Below are 15875 nucleotides of genomic sequence, written 5' to 3'. Positions count from 1 at the left end.
TGAATTCTTCTGTAAAGACAACCTGTGAACAAACCTGGCTCCACAACTTTTCCCTTTGCATTTTTCAACTACCACCAGAGTTATCAAGCCTCTAAACTATAGCCAAGTTCCTCTAAATCTAGTCCTTTATTCTCATAGTCTTGTTTGAATGCAAATGTGTCTCTTGGTATCATTTGAATCTTGTTCTTTGTTCCACAGCTACTGAAGTGACCAAACATTCCAGTTTAATCTAGATACTGTCAGTTCTTTGCTGAAAGCTGGTAAAGCAGATTTCATTTTCTAACCACATGTATTTTTTCTTTGTTGGTCAATAAGGTCCTTCCTCAGGCAAAGTGATGCTTGTTGGATCAGGTAGATCAGGTATCCATTTCTTTTAGGATGACTATAATTCATTAGATCAGAAATCTGACACATCCAGATAGAGAATTCCTAGCTGTGTAATAAATGGACTTCATTTAAGACAAGATTGTGTGTATGAGTAAAGGGTTCTACAGAGCTGAGGTACAATGTTGTTTAGTTTACCAGAAAGCATGCATTCTCTGAGTATCTTCTTCTGTGGCAGGTACACCTTTGCCTAAACCCTAAAAGGTCCAAGCAACTATGTGGAAATTAAAAATCTGGTTACTCAAGGATTTGTGATGAAGTAATTTATTCATATTGGTGACCAGGCTGTATGTTTAGCATCTCCGAAATTCAGCCATGCTCAGGAGCTTCAGGTCAAAATCTATCTCTCAGTTAGAGACCACTTGGAGTCTGGTGTGCCCATACAGGAAAAATGAAAAGTGGAGCCATCCTTGCCAAGATTTGAGCTGCAACTCTTAAGTACGTCCTATTTGAAGCTTAGAGTTCTTTGGTAACTAGTTTCAATAGGTAAACATTAAGTGCACTTCATGCTAATGTTTTACAGTAAGGGGATTCAGGTCAATGTAACAGGGATAAGGTAGCAAATGGAAAGAAAAATAAGCAGAGAATTATGACAGGATAGCATTTCTCTCATATTTTACTTATTGCTATAAAACAGTTGTCCCAGATGGACAAATATGAAGGTAGACGTATGTCATTTGAGATCTGGAAAAATTTAGGTTCAGCTCTATAATGTGAGTCTGTAATATGAAATGTTGATAATGTAGAATGTATGTATTAAATATTTTCATATATTCCCCTGCTTCCCACCTATTTTTCTTCTTTTTTTTAAAGGGACATTGCAGGGAATTGCAGAGATGAACTACAAATGCGCAAAGCAAAAAACGGAGTAATGCAACCATGCATTTGGCCCTTCCTTAAAACATACTGCCTATTAAAGATAGAAACACAACCACCTCTTTTGATCAGATCAGATGTGCCCAGATCATTCAGAGATTGGGTAACTAGCTCATCTACCAGACAAAAGAACAAAATGCTGCAAATAAGGAAAGAAAAGGGGAGGGGAATAGATATGAAACATAATATCCCTTAGGCAGTTATATTACCCAATTGAGTTTTCATTAACATTCAATATTTCTTTGTTTAACTTGCAACTTGTATGCCCTGTATTTTAAGGCATCAAATTATACTGCCATATTGAGGATTATTTAAGCAATCCCGGTAAGTAGGTCAGCCAGTAATTTACTCTTGGTTTATTAGAGTGTGCTAAAAGAAAAGAGTAACACTGCTATTTGTTAAATGAGCAGCTGGACCCAAATTGTTGGGGGAAAAAAGCCATCAGTTGAGAAAGTGTTTTGTTAAGATTTCTAGCATAAAGAAAAGTATAGCAAAATCAGTTTGCCAGACAAATTTGTGTAGCAAGCAAACACAATTAAAGCAGCTTCTCTTCCATAGCAGGTTAGATTAAGCACCAGGAGGAACAATGCAGTGAAGAGCTCTGTATGACCCAGGGGACCAAGATGGAGGATGCATTTGGTCTTATGTGGCCTGATTAGACAAGCATTTTCCCTAAATGTGTTAACAGCCCAGAAATTGCCACTGAAAGAAAGAACATAATACCAGTCACATTTTTTTGAATCACAAGGAAAACTACTCTCATTAAGTTATCACACATAAAAGCAAAAATAATGAAGTTGTTCTTTTTAAACTAGGGTATCTTTCTGAGGCTGAACCTCAGGTATTTACTCATGAACTAATCTCTAATTTCCCAGTGTTGCCATTGGAAATTCTCGCCAGTACAGTAATGCAACAAATAAATTTTAAAGAGAAGGTATTGATTTTGAATTGTAGCTTCAGGTATACATGTAAGACTAAGATAAAGCTTTTAAAATACACTAAGTGAATGGCATTTATGGGGAGAAAAGGCCAAAGATCTGGTTTTAAATTCTGAGATTGAAGTGCTAACATTTATTCTTCTTTCTGAAGGCAACACCAGCAGCTCCTCCAAGTGAATAATCTCTAGTAAGGGTTTTCCATGGGTTTAAATAAAGGAAAGGGCAGTGTCCCGTAGGGCATCATCTCCCCCCAAAAATGGCTATTGTGTGTGTGTTCTTACCTAGCATTCATAAAGGAGGTAAACTGTACTCTTTTTCTGCCTCAGTTGTTTTACAGCAGTTCTGCTCTGCCTGGGCTGCGGTAGTGAACCAAAAGCTTTGCTGATGTTGGCCTCAAGAGCTTCCTTGAATGGTAGCTCTCAATTACAGTTTGCCTTTTCCTTTACTTAGAAACTTTGTTTTTAAAGTTTTATTCACGAGCTGGCCTTCCTCATTGCAGGAGATTGATTTGAAAAGTTCAATTTCCCTTCCCCTTCTCCCTCCCTCCCAAAGAAATTTTTCTTTCATAAGCTCAGAAGCAAAAACATCGTTAAATTTTCTGTTAAATGACTGCTCGAGGGCTTTATGGAACCTTAACTTTCCAAAGGAGTCTGCAAGAAATCAGAAAGAGCATTTTACTAAGAGCTTATTAAAAATATCCTGATAAATGTCTGTATTTCTAAAAATTCAAAATGCAAGTGAGATGCTATGTTGCTCTGCTAGAGAAAAAAAGAGAATTTAGGACAATGAGCTAGAAGAACAGAGTATTCAGAAGGTAAAATATTTGATAGTCCCTGGTTTGTATTTATTTCTCGGTTTTCTAGGTCTGTATCTTGCAGTGGATTAGAGGATGTTTCTATTAAACAAAAGTGAGTATTAAGCAGTTACAGAATATGTTTTTGATTGTATTAAAGGACCAGTTTTCCACAGCAGTCGGTTTTTAACAAGTCTCTACTGTTCATTTGGGCAAATGCATGCACACAGGTATCATCACTTTTAAGGGTCTGGGAAAACAAGTATAGTATCAAGATACGAACTGGAAGTCAATCAATTTGGGTCATGCCAACACAATGGGGGAACAAACATTTCATCAGCAACTCCAAGAGAATTCCAAGATCCTTCTGTGGCACTCCTCTTGTGACTGATGAGTCCATTAGCCCTGATATCTCATCAGTCTCAGCAGAAATATCAGTCTCTCCAGGAATCAACCTGTTTAGGACACCATGCAGCACATTTCATCTGGCAAGTGGAGATTGTTCAGCACAAAACGTTGTTTCCATTATGTATTAAATGGGCAACCACATCAGCTATAGTTCATGGCTAGTCTTAAAGAATAACCATATGAAGAATGCACAGCTGATGTGACATTCTTTAGGCTGAGTAAGTACAGACTGCTGAAAGAAGATATACATTCATCTCTCTCCGTTGTTTTCTCCAAATTTCTGAAATAACTTCATTGTTGACAGCCATGACCACTTCATCTGCATCTAAGAGTCAGGGGGTGTTAGGTATTATCAGCAATGAATCACCCAACTTCATAGTTTTCTCCTAAAAGAGGAAGATTAGAAGTGGAATCATAAATATGATTGTAAACAGCAAGAGAGCAAAGATCCCTCAATCCCATGTTTGAAAACAAGCTTGACATTGTGCTGCCCAAAAGAAAATAAAAGGGCACTGTCACTGTTATGTGTACCTACTGTCTCACCACAAGTCCATTAATAGATCACTGGTCAAAATTCCCTCCACAAAATTCCACTTCAGAAAACTTTTTGCTTCCAAAAGGACCGAAGGCTCAGATACAGATCAAATCAAATTACTCATGAAATAAGATAAAATTTTCACATTGAGGGATAGACAGGTGTACAATCAGCCATAGGCAGCAAGGATTTTGCAAAATGCCTACTATTCATCATCTGATGTCGTTAATGACCAAATTACTGGCTGAAGACCTGTGGAATTTCCATTTCCTGACGTAGCAGAGTGGACTACAGGCTAGAATGTGCTGTAACAGGATAACTCAAGAGAACAGTGCTTGGTCACTAACTACAAAATGCTGCTGAAAAATATACCAAAAGCTGAGCCGCCTCTCCTAGTCCTGCTGATACCACTTACTTGTGCTTCAATCTAACATATTTCTCTGCCTTCAGTAAATAAATGTACAAGTAAAGAACATGCAGCTAAGAGAAGTTACTCCATTTCCCCACCCCACCCCTTTGGGATCAGTATATGTAATAAACTGTAATAAACTGTAATAAACTGTAATAAACGTATTACTTCTTGGCCAAGTATCTCCCAATCTGAAGGGGCCATTTGACTTTTAAAAGCATACAAGCATACCAGCCCACTACTGATTTCTTGTCAATTATGCTTGCTGCCTAAAGTTTTAACTGCAACATTAAGTAACTGGAAGAAGAATGAAAACAAGAAGTATCTCAATTTATAGGAGAATGCAGAAGGTATCACCTGAAATCCACACACAAAGCTTTGGTTCAGCCTTAACAGTAAAGTCCAACCTGATGAGCATAAGATGCCCTGAATGGCTCTGGCAAGATGATGAAGGCATTGGCATGAAGTGAGTTCTTTGGGGTAAGGCTGAGTGCAACTGGCCAACCCTGTCCTACTGGTCCTGCCTGCTACTCCTAATGGACACTGGATGAAGAAAATCATAGAGAACAGGCTAGCTGTTATTATAGGATGCAAAAGGCCTGGGAGACCAGGAACTATGTACCAGAGGAGCTGATGCAGGAGACAATCTTGTGAAATATAATTTTGACATCTAGCATTTAGCTGTGCTTGCTGCCCAAATATCATTTTAAGTAGGTTTTCACACATCTATATTATAACCGAAACTACTGATCTCTTACAAATATCTAGAGTATCTATATTTTCTGGACAAAAAAGGAAGGCAGAAGTCAAGGGCAAATACATGTCAGAAATTACATGTTTCTATGAAGAAAATTAAAGCAAAGGACTGTTCATGATTTTCCTCCACAAAGGAAAGAAGGCTCGGGCTTATCAGGAGGCAGCAACAACAAAGAACAAGTTCAGATTTCAGTCATGCAGTTCTTTAAAGGAGTTGCTGTTAAATACCAGCTATTTCTGCTCTCCTGTGAAGAAGAACACACTACCAAGAGTAAAGCTAACAGGAAAAACCACGATTATTCTTCTGTGCTTCCCAATGTCAACACAAGCAAAGCAAAAACTTGCTCAATTACTTGCAGAGACAGCTGTAAACTAGAGAACCTTCAGAAACTGCTGTCAAGGTACACTAATCCCTTTGCACTTAGCACAACGCTGCAGATACAGTAACATCTTTAGCAGCTGGGATTTGCACACAGCTCCTTCTATGCACAGGACCACAGGGCCTGGAATTCTGTTGTGGATACACAAGATCTGATATAGTCTGTTAGCCTCAGCTTGGCTGACAGACATTTAACAAGGCACTGCTCTTACCCTCAGGGTCTTCAGTGAAATGAAGGCCTTCCTACTGCCTTCAGCTTTCCATAATTATTCACAAACTGTGTGTGTCCTACTACTACCTAGAAGGTAGTTGTCTGTGAAATAGTGTCTGTAGTTCCCTTCCCTGCCAGCTCCCCCGCCATATCACCTCTCCTCAGAATTTGAGCCTAAGAGCCTTTTCTCAAGAGTAAGCATCTATTGTGGTAGCCAGGAGGTAGCTTTTCACATATTAATGATGATGCAAAGAAAGCTACATAGGTAAAATGTAAGGTAAATGGTAAAACGGGCTCTGACTCCCTGCGCAAGTGGCAAATCAGGCCGGTACGACCTTTTGTGTTGGCAGACAGATGTTGGAGGAGCAGCTTTCTAACAGGATGGTAAAAAGTGCTTCTGAAAGCAGAACCATAACGTTCCTCTTCATGTGTTCAATCACAGACCAAAAAACCCCAGAATCTCCTTAAAAGGAATGGACTGCCGATCAGTACTCAGACGTTTCAAGGAAAGTTTCTGCTACTCATAGAATTGTTTGAGACGGAAGAGATCCTTAAAGGCCATCTACTCCAACTCCCCTGCAGTGAACAGGGACATCTACCTATGCTAGATCAGGTTCTCAGAGCCCCATCCAGCCTGACCTTGAATGTCTCCAGGGATGGGGAATCCACTGCCTCTCAGGGCAACCTGTGCCAGTGTCTCACTGTAAAAAAACACTTTCATTATATCTATATTCAATGTTTTTCACTCTTTTAGTTTGAAACCATTTCCCCTTGTCCTATCCTACCCTGCTAAAGAGCCTGTCCCTTACCTTACCAGCCCCTGTTAAGATACTGAAAGACCACTATCAGGTCTCCCTGGAGCCTTCTCCAAATTGAACAGCCTCAGTTTGTTATCACAGGAGAGGTGTTCCATTCCTTTGTGGCCCTCCTCTGCTCATGCTCCAACATGTTCACATCCCTCCTGTACTGAGGACTCCATATCTGGACACAGTACTTCCTCCTGAGGAAGTTTCCCTGTTTCACTCCACCTCACCTCAGAGGCAACTTGGAGTTTTTGGCATTTAAGTGGCAGGCCTTCAGCTAAAGACTCAGACACCTGGATCAGGCAAACCAGATCTGCACTCAGACATTGAGCATAGGCAGTTTCTTTATCAACACTTTGTTAGAGCAGCATCTGTACACAGGGCAACTTTTATGTGATAGAGGCCATTATTTCATGGATAGATGTTAAGAGAGAGAGAGAGAAAGAAAAAGGGAGAGAGAGAGAGAGAGAATGAAATAAGAGATGGCACCACAATGGTCAGATGGTCAATGAAATGGTTCATATAAATTAGATGATTAATTAGAAAATTAGAACTGTATGGAGGAATTTGTCATTCTGGTCCTTTCCCTAGCCTCTTGAGGTCGCATTTTCAACAGAAAGATTTTGTGCTTTCCTGATACCTCCTCTGGAAGTTGTTAGGGAACGGTTGCAACTGAGTAGATAAGCAAGCAGACAGCTTTTGAGCATGACCAAGAGGGCTCCACAGAGTCAGAATGGAGAGGTACTCCTCGAACACATTGAAATCCATCTTTCTGAGACTCTCTGATCCCATCCTTTTGTCATTAACAGCATCAGCCATGCTCACAGGGGCTCAATTTGTAATCACCCCTCTTATATCTGCCACTGTGCACTTTTCACAGAAAGGACCAAGTCATCAGGACAAAGCCCATAAAGGAGTGAAAAAAACCTAATTTCCAGTAACACTACCAAAGAAGATTTGGGGTTGCATTGTGCTATACCTGTAAAAAGTTCCTCAGAGAGCAAGCAGGAAGACAGAATACATTTCAGTGTGTTTTACAGTTACAAGGAAGCAGGTCAATTACAGCAGTTCTTGAAGTAGTAATAACTGAGGCAAATTTAATGCATTGCTCTTTGGAGTCCAGTGAGACTTTCTATCATACTTAAGGACAGAACATTATCAAAGCTGTAATTTCATTCCATTCCATTGAGATAGACTTTCTTATCACAGGCACATGAAGTAACTGTAAAACTGAAAACCATACATGAGCAAATGATCTGGTGGCAGAAGTGGTGAATGTCCCGTTCCTGGATATACTCAAGGTCAGGCAGGACGGCGCTCTGAGCACCTGATCTAGCTGTAGGTGTCCCTGTTCATTGCAGGGGAATTGGACCAGACGGCCTTTAAAGCTCCCTTCTTCTATCAGTCTGTGTTTCTGGGATCTACTTTTCTTTCAATGTGAAGTAAGCAACGCCTGAATTACCTATTCCAGAGACTCTACCAGATATTAGACAAATAAAATAGCCAACTGAAATAAAGATCAAAATTTTCCATAGCATCTAGAGCAGCTACTGCCTCCTTTGTGATCACAGAATCACAGAATCACAGAATTGTAGGGGTTGGAAGGGACCTCCAGAGATCATCGAGTCCAACCCCCCTGCCAAAGCAGGTTCCCTACACCAGGTAGCACAGGTAGGCATCCAGGCAGGTCTTGAACATCTCCAGAGAAGGAGACTCCACCACCTCCCTGGGCAGCCTGTTCCAGTGCTCCGTCACCCTCACCATAAAGAAGTTCTTGCGCACATTTGTGTGGAACTTCCTATGCTGCAGTTTCCAGCCGTTTCCCCTTGTCCTGTCTCCACTCACCACTGAAAAGAGTCCGGCCTCGCCATTCTGCCCCCCACACCTTAGATATTTATAGACCTGGATCAGGTCCCCTCTCAGTCTTCTTTTCTCAAGGCTGAACAGACCCAGTTCACTCAGCCTTTCTTCATAAGAGAGATGCTCCAGGCCCTTCACCATCTTCGTGGCCCTCCGCTGGACTCTTTCCAAGAGATCCCTGTCTTTTTTGTGCTGGGGAGCCCAGAACTGGACGCAGTACTCCAGATGAGGTCTTACCAGGGCAGAGTAGAGGGGGAGGATCACCTTCTTTGACCTGCTGGCCACGCTCTTTTTAATGCACCCCAGTAAGCCATTGGCCTTTTTGGCCACAAGGGCACACTGCCGGCTCATGGCCAACCTGTCATCCACCAGGACACCCAGGTCCCTTTCCGCAGAGCTCCCCTCCAGCAGGTCATCCCCCAACCTGTACTGGTGCATGCAATTATTCCTCCCCAGATGCAAGACTCTACACTTGCTTTTGTTAAACCTCATCCGGTTTTTTTCTGCCCAGCTCTCCAGCCTATCCAGGTCTTGCTAATTTATAATGATCTATACTTGCAGAAAGAGTAGATCAACAGCCTGTCTCAGTCAGCCTAAGCTTGGCATTGGTGATCAGGAAAATAAATGGGAGAGTTACAGAAAATTCCATCTCTACAGACTGAATTTGCCTTGGGCCTTCCAGAACCTCCTGAAGCTTAGAAAGTGCTCTAAAACAGCAATCCTTTTCCTGGAGAATAGTGTGACATTTTCATCTGCAGAACTGTAGGGGTGATACAGCAAAGAACCCGGAGAACTGCCTCAGCAGAGAAGCACCATGGTTTGTGTATATCTTACAGCTTTAGTGGAAAAAAAAAGCGAAGTGATTTTGACTACATAACTGATAAGCTGATATTGTATATAAACCCAACAAAAACTGCCTGGCTTTCAAAGGACATTTTGTCTGTCTTCCTTCCAATGTGCTCCCGAAGCTACCTCTGGAAGGTACTAGCTTCCATCTTAACACAGATGCAGGGGAAAAAAAGGGTTTCCTTAGCTGTGTATATTCAATTCAAGCTGTTTTCCTCTCTTGTACTTGTTGATATATCTTGTCCAAACTTGCTTTAGCTCATACTTTTTATTCTTCCCAATAACAAATGAGCGAAGCAGCCAAAGACAGAATTTAACTCCTCATACTTCCCCTACCTTCAAATTAACCTCTTTTACACTTCTGAAATGTGTAGTCTTGTACTGGAAAGCCTTCTTTCTTTCTGAGCAAGTCATGAGCACAAAAAATTTTGCTTGACAGGAATTGCTGCAGCATTTCACGTGACTTTTTTTTTTAATATCTTAACATCTTAACAGAAACATCCTTTTTTTTTTTTTTTTTTTTTTCCTAATTTTTAATCTTTTTACAGGGAGAGGAAAAATTCTTATGCTCACCCTGTGAGTGAAGTGAAAATTACATACCCACAATTTTTTCTCCTCACTGCACCATTCCTGGGTAAAGCAACCTCTCTGGAAACAGTAGTCGAGCTTTAGGTATCCACTGGGAAAACAGCATCATGCTTGATTTAACATCCTTCTCATGGGATTCATTCTTGCTAAAGTGCCTGCGTGGTTTATGCCAGACTGGAAACACAATTCACATGTGAATCCAGCACTTACTGGGAAGTAAGTCTTTAATACCGATAGAACCTAACAGGAGTGAGCATCCCATGGATTACAAAAGTGCACCTGAGAAATATCCCCCATCAGGAGAAAACCAAAGGCTCACCCGACTGGTGTGAGAAGGAGAAAGCTGAATATCAGCATCTGTCTCCAATACAACCAAAAGCTGTGTCCAGAAAATAATTACCATGAGATTATATGGTCAGATAATGAGCAGAACACTGTCAGTGCCTCAGAATTCACAAACAAAAATGTGAAATAAGCAGGATCAATTTACAAACACTCTTCAGGTGTGAGACAGACCTTTCAAGCAATATACACAGACAAATAACACCTCAATCAAAATGCTCTATTGCATTCTGAGCAGTACCCACCAGAAATTTTCCAGGATCCTATACTTGATGTACATATATATATAAAAGAAACAAACAAACAAAAAACCATCTTTACCAGTAACAAAGCTTGAGAGGTAAAAGAGTGTTTGTTCACATTCACCCACTTGACACTAAGCATGCCTTTGCTGTTCACACACCTGGAGACTGTTCGGTGACAGAACTGCAGATAGCATAATTTTTGGATTTCTAATTCTGTAATGTATACCTGAAACTCCACCCCCACCCCCACGTCTTACTACATGTGCAGTCTGCTTGATTCAAAGAGACTGCATAGCCAAACCTGCTCCACTGCTATTTACCACAATTCTATAAGTAGTAAATAGCACATTGTTTCTCTTGATAGCCATTCATGTGACAACTACCTTCATTTTGTCATTTCTAGGAATTGAGGGACTGAGAGCATTAGGCTTCTTACTGCTGTTTGAGGAACAAATTGTCTCAGAACTTACAGAAATAAGGCAGAGACAGGGAGAAATAATGTACATCATTACCTGGGACTCCTCAATCTTTGAATCACAAAGTCATTTGCCCTTCTGGACAAGGAGGAAAAGTCCAACTATAAAAGGGAGACTACAGAAAGGTGTTGAGTTCTGCAATGATACCGAACTAATAGCTTTCCTTGTCCATATGATGAAAGAAAATGAAAATCCCTGACAATATAATGAATCCCTGAATGACAATGGAGCTACAGGGAGACAATAAAACTTGTCACCATAAAGCATGAAGATGACAGATCAGTGCAACTTAAGTTTGTTACTTGACAAGCTCTTAGATTTTTGCACCGCATTCTTCACGTAAACTGAGTCCAAAGTAAACAAGCAGATATGCAGAACAAGTAAAAGAAAACAAACAAAAACCAACAAATCAACAAACAAACCTCAGTTTGAAGAGGAAAAGGAAACAAACTGATTCAGATTCAATTTGAAAGGAAGTGGAGGAGCCTGTTTCAGAAATTACCTGGAAGTTGCAAATCACGGACAGGCTATGGTCCAGTTGGTCATCTGCCCCATACGTAGTTCCTAAACATTTAAAAACTAAGAAAGAAAAGTCAAGCTTTTGGATATACAAAGTTTGACTACTACAAATCTGTAGGCAATTTCAAAAGAATCAGGAGGGCAGCATTCCACTCCAGAAAGCAGAAAAAAGACGTTTTTCCTGTTTCTTGATACCATTCTGTACATTCATGCAATATCTGACATAGTGGGATCTCGAAGTGACTGGGCTTTGTCCATGGTGCTATAATGGCAATAATAGGCTTGCTGAAATTAGTGAATTCATAATGACTTCAAAGGACTCTGCCTCAAGGCACTGAACAATTTCTAGAGCCTGTTTTTATTCAAATTGTTTTCTGTGGGAAAAAAAATCATCATTTGTACCTCTTACAGACAGGTCACTCATATAGACGGAGGCTGGTGAAGGAAAGCAGAAGTAAAAAAGCAGTTGTTTGGTAGCAAAGCAGTATTTCTTGCTGACAACAATAAATGCAGCCTTCTCCTAATGACCAGCAAGATCTAACCATAGGCAAACAAAACTGAGAGAAGAGACAAAGCTGGAAATATTCCCACTGGAATCTAACTAGCATCTAAACACTCACTGTTAAATTCTGTTGAGAAATTTTACATCTTCAGCAAAAAAATAACAGTATTTGCAGATGAATTCTGACTGTTCCTTCCCGCCATGCAACTCTTCATTATTTATTCTCATTTCCCCTTCACTCTTCCTTTAGGACTTACATTACTTGTTGGAAACACATCCCTTGTTTGGGAAACAGGATTTTGTAACACCTACTTCCACTTTTTGGGAGAATGGGAAGGCTATAGAAATGAATATTATTTAATTTGCTTTCATATGTTCATATGTGGTTTTAGAAGAATGAGATAAATCTGGGAAGTATGGATCATTGCAGAGAGAATTTGAGTCTGGGAAGAATGAGTCTGAGATGTTAAGGTGGGCTGATGTGTAAGATAAATATATTTGAAGGCCTGCCACAGAGAAAGCATTCTCTTTTACTGAGCAGGAATTTCATGGAAGAAACATAAGGTTTTCTCCCTACATAGAGGTAGTATTAGAAGATGGGACAATCTCTTCTTTGTATGTGAGAGATTTTGGTTTCCAGACACCCTTGCTAGCCTTCTGGATCTGTTGCCTTCTTCCTACACATCCAGATATTAATAGAGATTGCACTTACTCCTCTCTAGCATCAACATCTCAACTATTTTTTTGTTTTGGACATAGCTCAATGTGAAGAGGGGCAGTGACTACAAACACTGAGTGAACAAGGGCTTCCTGGGAAAGAAGGACATTATTTGTAGTTGACATCGGGGGGGGAAAAAGCCCACAGAGCAGGACTTAAATGAACACATCTGCCAATGTTGATTAGCTTCTTCTAAAAATAAAGGGTTGATGGTGATAAGTGTTAGTGGAGAAAACCTGACTGCCTTTGCTGCAGACAGGGAGCTGAACTTCCACACTAGTCAGTCCTGCACCATGCCCATACATTACAATCATACAAAAGATTCCTATAATACAGAAGAAACACAAACCTCCATATCTTATAAATAACAATCTGCAGACCCTAAGTGAATACAAGGATGTAATTCACTCTAGGATTTCTGCAGCTGTTAATAAATCACTCAAGCTGCACTCTGGCAGCTTATGACATCAGCAGCAGCCCTCAAGTGAATTACAGCCATTAATTTAGACAGAGGAGGCCATCTATCATCTATTATTGACCATCTGTTACTGAGAAAATGTATATTTTTTAATAAATTATGAAGATTTTGATAGAAAATGGTCTTTAATTTTATTCATTTTCACATGCATTTGTGATGTTTAACTTCAAGTTTGTAACCACCGGTACAAACTGATCTGTGACACCAGTTGAAAGCAATCACACGTTGTTGGCAGTGGCACAAGTACCTCATGGCTCCTCCGGGAGGTGCAGCATCGGGTGCTTAAGGCTCCTGATGGATATAAGTGGAAGGGATTGATCCTCTCAAAGGCATTGCAAGAAGACATGTACTTACTTGGCAGACAAAAGAAACAAACTCCTAGTGAGTCCAGTGCAATATAAAGTGCTTATCCACTGCTCGCTATGCCCTTTGCAATGTGAAACCTGTTAACACTTTGTACAACATCATTTCTTCCAAATAGTAAAAATAACAGGTATCAAAAATCTGCTTACCGTCAACAGAAGGTAAAACATTATCTCAAAGGAAGAATCAAGCTTATTACACCTGCTGATTTACTGCAACCTCTTCCTTGTACTTCTATTTCCTCCTGTTTCTACTTCACGAGGTGGCATCGCTGTGCCCTTACCATCAGCAGGATCGATTGTATGGGTTTGGGTACAGTATATATGCAATTTAAAACTGCAACAGGAGTCATAGCAGCTACAAGACATAGTGTTATTTTTAAAAGAGGTTATTGTTAATGCTTTGACAAACTTGGAGATTTTAGGAGATTTTAACATAGGCCTTGTACAATAAATAGGAGTGCTTTGGGGCAGTGAAATTGGGCAGTGCTTGAGTGCTTCTGAGCAATGGAGAATGGGGGGGAGGGGTCAAACTATGCATGGGAATCAGCTTGGAGCGTGTCTGAGTAACAAACAGCTCAGGGCTGGCTCAGAGCAGTACCACCCTGAGTTATTCAGTGTGCTCTGTTCCCAGATACTCCTCTCAGTGCTATAAAACTTTCCCTGCATGAGGTGCCCCTAGCCAGGTAGGCCTGTGGGAGAGCCAAAACACGTATGACAACTCAGCTTTGTTAGTGGCACACACACACACCCAGGTGCCTGTTTCAAAAAATGCTTACATTGGGGCTATGCAAAAGTCCTCCATAACAAAAGTAGGCAAAAAAAAAAAAAAAAAAAAAAAAAAAAAATCCCAAATGCCTACGTGGCTGATTTAAACTGTCAAGTGGCCAATGGACTTCTCAGTTACATGTTTGTACTCCTCAAAATTGCTCGTAACTACAGTCTTTGAGTCAGATCTGCAAATAAAAGAAGAATAAACAACAGCATTCCTGTCACACAGGGACAAGACACCATTAGTTCAGCAAAAGCCACATCTTTTCCTGGAAACTCAATTTGGCTTTTGTACCACTGGACAGTATTTGATGCAGTTGTTCTTTGTGGAGGTGAAAGGACTGAGGGTTCGGTTCTGAAAACGTTGGACCTGTGTGATGCCCTACATGAGCGCAATGCAGCAGTCTCCAAACCTAACTCAAATCCGAAGTTCAAGTTTCCTGTCTTAAAAGATGTGGATTTACAAAACCACTCATCACATAAAGATTTTAATAACTCGATTTTTAAGTGAAAACTGGATGCTTTCAAAACGTTTGCAATATTATGATTACAAGGTCACAGCCTATGTGAGATGTTGAAAATGCAAATCTCCTCAAGGTGGAACGAGCTACAGACTCAGCAAAGAGTAAATGTAGTTATTTATAAATTGTGCAACTATCTACAATTTAGGAACACTACTTCAGGAATTAAAAACTACTGATTCCTGCCAATGCACGCTGAAATAAACTCATCTGGCATACATTCTACATCTTTCAGCCCTGTATTATCAGAAAAAAATTATCCAGCGGAAGTCACAAAATCATCATGTGACTGAAATCCTGGGCAATGTGACTGAAATAAACTTTTACTCCTGTAAGAAATAATGCCATCATGCCTGTTCTTTGATAATTAACCAAGAAGCAATAAAAGTTTCAGATCTGAGACCCTTTGCATTCCTGTGAGGACTAAGCCTAAATGATAGCACGAATTTAGGAAGTGAAAGTTATGTTGAAATTCTCTATGGGATTTTTACAGTACGAAATACAACAACTTTCTGATGACATCTAGTTGGAGCCAGTCACCATGTGTCTGCTGGTTTTCAGAACAAAATATGGGCAGGCAAAATAGTTTAACAGAGTAGACTTATTTTTGAAGCATGCTATCACGATTTGACCACCTGATTTTCTGATTTTCAAAGACAACGTTTTGCGTTATTGAATGAAAGAGCTACAGCAGGAAGCTGCTAGAAGGTAGGAAAAATAACAAAACTGACTGCAACCAAACTGAAAAGCCACCAGAATAGCAGCAGAAATAAGTTTTAGATAAAGATATTCTCAAAGAAAGTCCTTTCAGTCTGCTCCGCTTTGCTTTCAGATCACAAGTTGGATGCTGCAGGAGGGTGTAAATGAAGTTTGCTGCCCTTCCTTCAGCTCCATTCAAACTCACCATGCACGGCCGAACTGCAGTGATCCCTTCATGCCACTGGGACCAGAGATGGCATCACCTGATCCCACGCTATGCAGCACCCGCCCACTCCATGCAGGCACTGAACAGGCTGAGGCACCTATAAAACAATATACAAACGCTGTCACTAATATTGTCAGTGTCACTGCCTGGTGACCTATTAATAACGAATTATGGTCAAAGTAAAGCTTTATGGGGTTTGTAAATTAAATGTAAAAACTGTGCAAATCTGG

General features: G+C 40.4%; 1 protein-coding gene across 5 annotated transcripts in view; it reads right to left on the bottom strand.

Annotated features, from left to right (window-relative positions):
* C6H11orf24 (chromosome 6 C11orf24 homolog) overlaps window positions 1–15875 on the bottom strand; it is a 92014-nt gene that overhangs the window by 74983 nt on the left and 1156 nt on the right. For 3 of the 5 annotated variants that reach the window (XM_048949962.1, XM_048949952.1, XM_048949956.1), the window contains exons 2-3: window positions 15625–15742; window positions 11352–11428 (exon numbers count right to left, since the gene is read on the bottom strand). The gene's annotated coding sequence lies outside the window, so the exon portion shown is untranslated. Of the gene's footprint in view, window positions 1–11351; window positions 14197–15624; window positions 15743–15875 lie in introns of those variants that run through there. The other 2 variants (XM_048949955.1, XM_048949957.1) reach the window with 2 other exon arrangements.

The sequence above is a fragment of the Lagopus muta genome, chromosome 6 (assembly GCF_023343835.1).
Source record: "Lagopus muta isolate bLagMut1 chromosome 6, bLagMut1 primary, whole genome shotgun sequence".
Classification (NCBI taxonomy): domain Eukaryota; kingdom Metazoa; phylum Chordata; class Aves; order Galliformes; family Phasianidae; genus Lagopus; species Lagopus muta.
The sequence above is the reverse complement of the archived record's forward strand: the minus strand, read 5'-3'. Positions and strand labels throughout refer to the sequence as shown.